This window comes from Mastomys coucha, unplaced genomic scaffold (genome assembly GCF_008632895.1).
Source record: "Mastomys coucha isolate ucsf_1 unplaced genomic scaffold, UCSF_Mcou_1 pScaffold7, whole genome shotgun sequence".
Lineage (NCBI taxonomy): Eukaryota > Metazoa > Chordata > Mammalia > Rodentia > Muridae > Mastomys > Mastomys coucha.
Genome location: NW_022196913.1, coordinates 68,853,601 through 68,860,000, shown reverse-complemented (window position 1 = coordinate 68,860,000; position 6,400 = coordinate 68,853,601). Strand labels below are relative to the sequence as shown.

At 42.8% G+C, this 6,400-nt stretch overlaps 1 pseudogene; it reads right to left on the bottom strand.

The window, feature by feature from the left end:
• Positions 1–2,139: 2,139 nt before the first annotated feature.
• Positions 2,140–2,568, bottom strand: LOC116081536 (annotated as a pseudogene).
• Between the last annotated feature and the right edge of the window lie 3,832 nt (positions 2,569–6,400).

The following is a 6,400-nucleotide window of genomic DNA, read 5'->3' as shown; positions in this document are numbered from 1 at the left end:
CCCTCCCCCCCCTCAGCTTCTCCTCATCCAACCAGGTCACTTCAAACTCACCTACCTCTAATCCCTCCCGTAAATGATTGTGGCCAATTTTATTTAACCAGTAGCTTAAAATCAAGGGACGAGGTTTGCACAACAAAAGCTTGTAAACACGAGAAGTCACTCATAAGCCCAGACCTTCCAGAATTTAGCATTGCAATACATAGCATTAGACCAAACCTCAATAGGTATATATATGTATTCATGTTCAAGTGTGTGTGTGCAGGGGCCCAGGGTTGATATTAAGAGTCCTCTTTGCTTGGTCTTTGAAGTGGGATCTCTCAGTCAAACCCAGAACTCACAGAGATGGATGGTCTGCTTGTCAGCCACTTAGATGATTCCTTTATCTCTGCCTTCTGAGGCCAGGATTTCAGGCACTCTTTTAGACCCTCTGGATTTACATGGATTCTGGGGACCCAAACTCTAGTCCTTTCACTAGTGTGGCATGTGCTCCAACCACCACACCATATTCAGCCCTAGGTACTGTATTTTGCAATCATTGTATCACTAGTTATATTTAGAAGGGTTTTCATAAGAAGGGAATTGGTAGGGGGTTGGGACTTGGGAAAGCAACGCTTACCTCTGCCACCCGAGGCCACTCTCCACTTGGAATGCTTTGAACTGAAGCCACGCCTCCAGGGATGTTTGCTTGGAGTTTTTCCTTCAGTTCCCGAGTAGAGGGTGGAGCAGCCTCTGGGTGATACTGTTAACTTTCTCGCCTTGGGTGGTCCCTAGCCATCACTATCTTTTGCCTAGATGCTCCAGGAGGTTGTGAAAATGGAAGCTCAGATGTGCCAAACTCTGTTAACACCTGCAGGGCAGAAGGGCTTAGAATCCAGCAATCTCCGTCTTCACTTAGGTTTGGCCTGATAAGCATCAGATTTTTTTTTTTTTTTGATGCTTTGTAACAGGTAAAGAAATTTTGTTTCAATGTCTCATATGCCTTTACTGGGAAAGGTGGTTTAAATGACAGCCTGTGGTGGTCCCAGAAGCCTCGCCAACTCCCTACTGAGGCTTTTAGACTGGTGACCACTGTCACTACGATCCTGTTCTGCCACTTAGGCCTCTGCCAGGAGTCAAAGTCTAGTTGCCATGTGTGGGTTTCTACCTATTCATCATCTCTTGCTGCCTGTCAGTCAAGATGACCCAGGACCTGAATAACCTCTATTCCCAGAAGTTTGGGATGAGTGATTAATTCGTGGTGGGTACTCCTGGGAAACAATGCCTCTTTGCTTTCTCTTCCTGCCCTGATATTTCCTAAGGCTTATTTCAAAGGCCTTTGAGATAAAATCCAAGAAAGGCAGTGTTGCTCTCCCCCGGGAAGAAACAGATTTAAAACAAAGGACTTCGAACCCCAATATTTTAAACAAAGAATCTAGAAAACACCTTTGCCTCAATCTAAAAATTGAGTGGGGCCACACATCCCATCTCCCACAGGCATAATGTCTTTTTTCTTTTTTTAAACTTAAATTTTAACTAATTAATTTATTTTAAATATAGTATGTGTATGGGTGTTTGGCTGCATGTTTACCAGGTGTGTGCCTGGTGTCCTATGGAGACAGAAGAGGACAATGAGTCTACTAGAACTGGAGTTAAATACAGTTGTGAGTCACCATGTGGCCTGGGTCCTCTGAGAGCAGTCAGTGCTTTATGTTAAACTGGTGGGCCAATGACCTTATCTGGGTTTTGTTTTTTGGTTTTTTGGTTTTGGTTTTTGTTTTTAATACAAAGTTTCTCTATGTAGTCAGTACTGACTATCCTGCAACTCCACATCTGTAGACCAGGTTGGTCTGGAACTCAGAGATCTACTTGCCTCTGGCTCTGGAGTGCTGGGATTGTGTGCCGGGCTCTGCTTAGCCTTATCTTTTTAATGTGTGGTCTGGGGATTGAGTTCCTGTCTTCGGCCTACGGTGGCAAACACTGACCAAGCTATCTCTCTAGCTTTACAAAGGGTAATTTAAACTCCAGTAAAAGCCTGGCAGTGGTGGCGCATGCCTTTAATCCCAGCACTTGGGAGGCAGAGGCAGACAGATTTCTTTCTTTTTTTTTTTTTTTTCAGAACAAGACTTTTTAATGAATATATTTTACAAATACACTGGAAAATCATGTAATCCTGGGCCACAAGTCTGCACACTCCTTTGCCACTGGACCTGTGATAGCAGAACCTTTCATCTCCCCTTTATTGTTTACTATGACGCCTGCATTATCTTCAAAATAAAGAAACACCCCATCTTTTCTTCTATATGACTTTCGTTGTTGAATTACCACTGCTGGATGTACCTTTTTTCTTAGTTCTGGCTTGCCTTTCTTAACGGTGGCCATCACCATGTCCCCCACACCAGCAGCAGGAAGTCTGTTCAGCTGGCCCTTGATTCCCTTCACAGAGATGATGTACAAGTTTTTGGCTCCTGTGTTGTCAGCACAGTTGATCACGGCTCCTACCGGAAGACCCAGGGAAATCCGGAATTTCTCTCCGGAGGACCCACCACATCCTCGCTTCGACATCTTGACCGTCCGGAAAGAGTCAGAAAGGAAGTTAGTACAAGGGACACTGGGATATGAACGGGCGCAGATAGATTTCTGAGTTCGAGGCCAGCCTGGTCTACAGAGTGAGTTCCAGGACAGCCAGGGCTATACAGAGAAACCTTGTCTTAAAAAACAAAACAAAACAAAACAAAAAACAAACAAACAAACAAAAAAACTCCAGTAAAAGTCATACATAATAAGAAGACAGTAACACACTGAATTTGTGTATAGTTATCCTTTATTGTCCATTAGGGGATTGTTGTCAGAAACTTGTGGTATCAGAGCTGCAGATGCTCAATTTCCTCTTGTAATAAATATGTAATAAATTTGCACATGTAACACACACACACACACACACACTTGTTTTTTCTAGACAGGGTTTCTCTGTGTAACAGCCCTAGCTATCTTAGAACTCACTTTGTAGGCCAGGTTGGCCTCATAGAGAGATCTACCTGCCTCTGCCTCCTGAGAGCTGTGATTAAAGGCATCCAGCTCATCCCCATGTATATTTTAAATCATTTCTCAATTGCCTGTTATATCTGATACAATGTAAATATGGTACAAATTGTCTCCATACTACATTGTTTAGTGAATAACATCTGACCATTGTTAATAGCAGTGCTACCAATCATGGGCCTAACTGGATCCAGCCTGCCAGGCATGAAAATATTTTACTTGTGTCTCTTGTTTTGACTATCAGACTATTGAAACAATGGACCTCATGAAACTGAATTCTCTCAGGAATCTCATGCTGGTAGAAGAGAAAGCCAAACCCCCATGCTAGTCAGATGAGTATAGATACACATACACCCAGCCCTCTTATTTAAACTTGAAATCTCACTTCAGGACTCCTTGAGGAAATCACTTTTCCCATTTTGGTCACATCTCCTTGTTCTGCTTTTCACTATTCATTTGCTATTTCAATTGTTCTATCAAAGAATGTGGCCACACCTACCTTGTTTGGATATAGACTCTGTGAACGCCAAGTCTGGTAATGTAACTACATGTATAACTGCTGGAAGGCACTTGGGACCTATGACATTGCAGGAAGCTACAGAAGTGCATGCCACACTTTACCCGTGGGAACTCTAAGTAGTGCTCTGTGTGTGGCAAACCCAAGCTATGCTTTGGGGAATTTTCTAAGATTATTTTTATTTTTGTTTCAATTCTGTGTATGTGAGAGAGACCAAGTTTTGCCACATAGCTCAGATTGGCCTTGAACTCCCGGTGAACCCTTTTCCTGGGTCTTCTGAACACTGGGCTCACAGTCATAGACCTCATTTCTGACTTTTCTGAATATTTGTGAGCCATGATTAATTGAATATGTGAATATTGAACCTGAGGATACTAAAGGGCGACTATAGAATTTTACATTATACCTTATATTTGAACATGAATTCAACTTTTTCTCATGTTTATCCTGAACAATAGATAAAAATATCTCTGTTTTACAAAGAAGGGTTCCTGAAACTGGGGTCATAACCTATACCCCAAGAAGTCAAGTTGACCCACTATTGTCTGGACTTCAGCCTCATTCTGTAAGGTAGCCTGCCAAGCTGTACTTGGAGACAAGATCCCACCTCTGGCAGGTACCTTTTCCTTCTTCCAGCATGAGATTCTTGGAGAAGTTCCCTCTTCTTTGGGGTCCATTGTTTCAGTAGTCTTATAACGAGACTGAGAGACACAAGACTCTCTTTGAATATTGTTTCCATCAGGCCAGTTACAACAGACTCATACCCTGTAGTCTAAGACAGCCTGGAGTTCACTATGTAGCCCAAGCTGGCCTCAGGCTTTGTGCAGGTCCTCCTGCCCCATCCTTTGTGATTGGAGCTAAGAGTCATCACTCTGGGACTTGGTCCTTTCTTAGTTCCATTTTGCATCTCAAACTGGCTTTCCCCTTTTCTTTGCCACACTGTTTTAAGGGGTGTTGTATTACTGTATTTAGACACCTTAATAAGTCCCCTACAATACGTCAGCAAAAACTTCCCAACTAACAAGAGAGACCAAGCCAGCTCAGTTAATCAACAGGGTCTTGAGGGAGGGAGTGAAAATTAAAAAAAAAAGACAATTAGAGAACATTGCAACATGACTCCAGCCAGTGTTGAAGCGGGTTTATTTTTTTTCTCCAGTCTGCTTTTATACTATTCTAGGTACACACAAAGAGTAGGATCAGTTCTAGATCAAAGACAAAGTAGTCAAAGAAGAAACAAGGCAATAAACAAAGTCTCATGGTCGCTGTATTTAGGGGTTTATCAGGACGACCAAGATACAAGGAATGCAATACATTCTTCAGCTGTATTCATCTTGAGCCTACTTCCTTGTCCTAGCCCAACGTCAAATTCTTGCCAAACTCCTAGAAGTGGCCCCAAAAGCTCTCCACAAAAGACCATAAATATAAATAAACAGAACTAGAATATATGTGCAAGCTAAAAGAATCTGAGAATAAAGCTTTTATGCTTTATTCTAGGCAATATGAGACTAGGACAAAACAATGGAAAACAAATATGGAAGGCAAAGCAGGTGGAGAAACCCATGGGACAAAGAACTTTTGCTAGGACCCAAGAGCTCTTGAGGACAAACAGAGACAGGCAGGTGAGCTGAAGGATAAAGCTCGCAAGAGATCTTGAAGTTGACTAAAACACACAACACTCAGGCCACAGAGGAAACTTACTGGTGGTGTTTTGCTAAATGGTCATGTTGTCAAATTACGTTAATATTTTATGTCTGTGCACACAGATGTACACTGCTCTCAACCTTGGTCGGAGGAACTTCTTTTTCTTACAGTGGGTAATGATTAATGCAGAGATTCAAACTGGTCAGGGAGCTGAGTATGAATAACTGTTCAGTTGTGGGGTGGATTACCTATATCAGCTTCCCCCCCTTCCGGGGCTCCGGAAACACTATGGAAGAGTGAGCAGACAGAATGGGTGGGGGAGAGCTGAGAAATGCTGATCTCTGAATATGATGTGCCTGTGGCTGACACTCATGCCAGTTCACAGCAGTTGCAATTGCCTGTACAAGATCAAAGCAGTTAATATTCTAGCACAGGTTGGAGAAGGACTCTCAGGTCCCGTTCCCAGCTGAAGAGCTGTTGGCAGTTGATGGCTGTGGAGAGAGGAAGATTCTCTTTTTCTTGAAAATGTGGCTCTCAGTAGGATGCCATACCCAGTGATGGTTCTACACCCATGTTCAGCACTAACTCGACTCTGGGCTATTAATGGTGAGAACATCAACAATAATAGGACATGAAGTCCAGTCTGGAGGGCGATGAGTTAGCAAGTCACAAGGAGGCTGGAGGAAGGCAGTAAGGGGTGGATAAGACCAAAATGCATTGCACACATGTATGAACAATGTAAAGGGTAAATTTTAAATATTTTTTTAAAGAAGCCTTTAGTAAGATATAGTATATTAACCATGTGTTTACCTCCTTTACTTTGGGAAACTCACCAAAAGGGCAGTACAAAGATAAGACTCAGAATAATCATATCTCAGTAAAACACAGTACAGGAACTATTTCAGAGATGTTGGCAGCTGGAGAAGAAGTAATGGAGCAAGAAAATTTATGCCCATCCTGGGACTAGGGAATGTGGCTAGGTTGGTAAGGTGCTTGCCTAGCATGCAAAAAGCCCTGGGTTCCATCACAGCACCACATTGTGCTGGGAAGGGTGAGCTGGAGTCACCTTAAAGCTAGACTGAAGGTGGAGAAGTCACTCCATTGCTTAAGTCCTCAAAGCCTTCCTGGCTGTCTGCAGAGGCTTTGATTCTCCCAGTACATTAGATAAATTCCTGTGTGTGTGTGTGTGTGTGTGTGTGTGTGTGTGTGTGTGTGTGTGTTTGA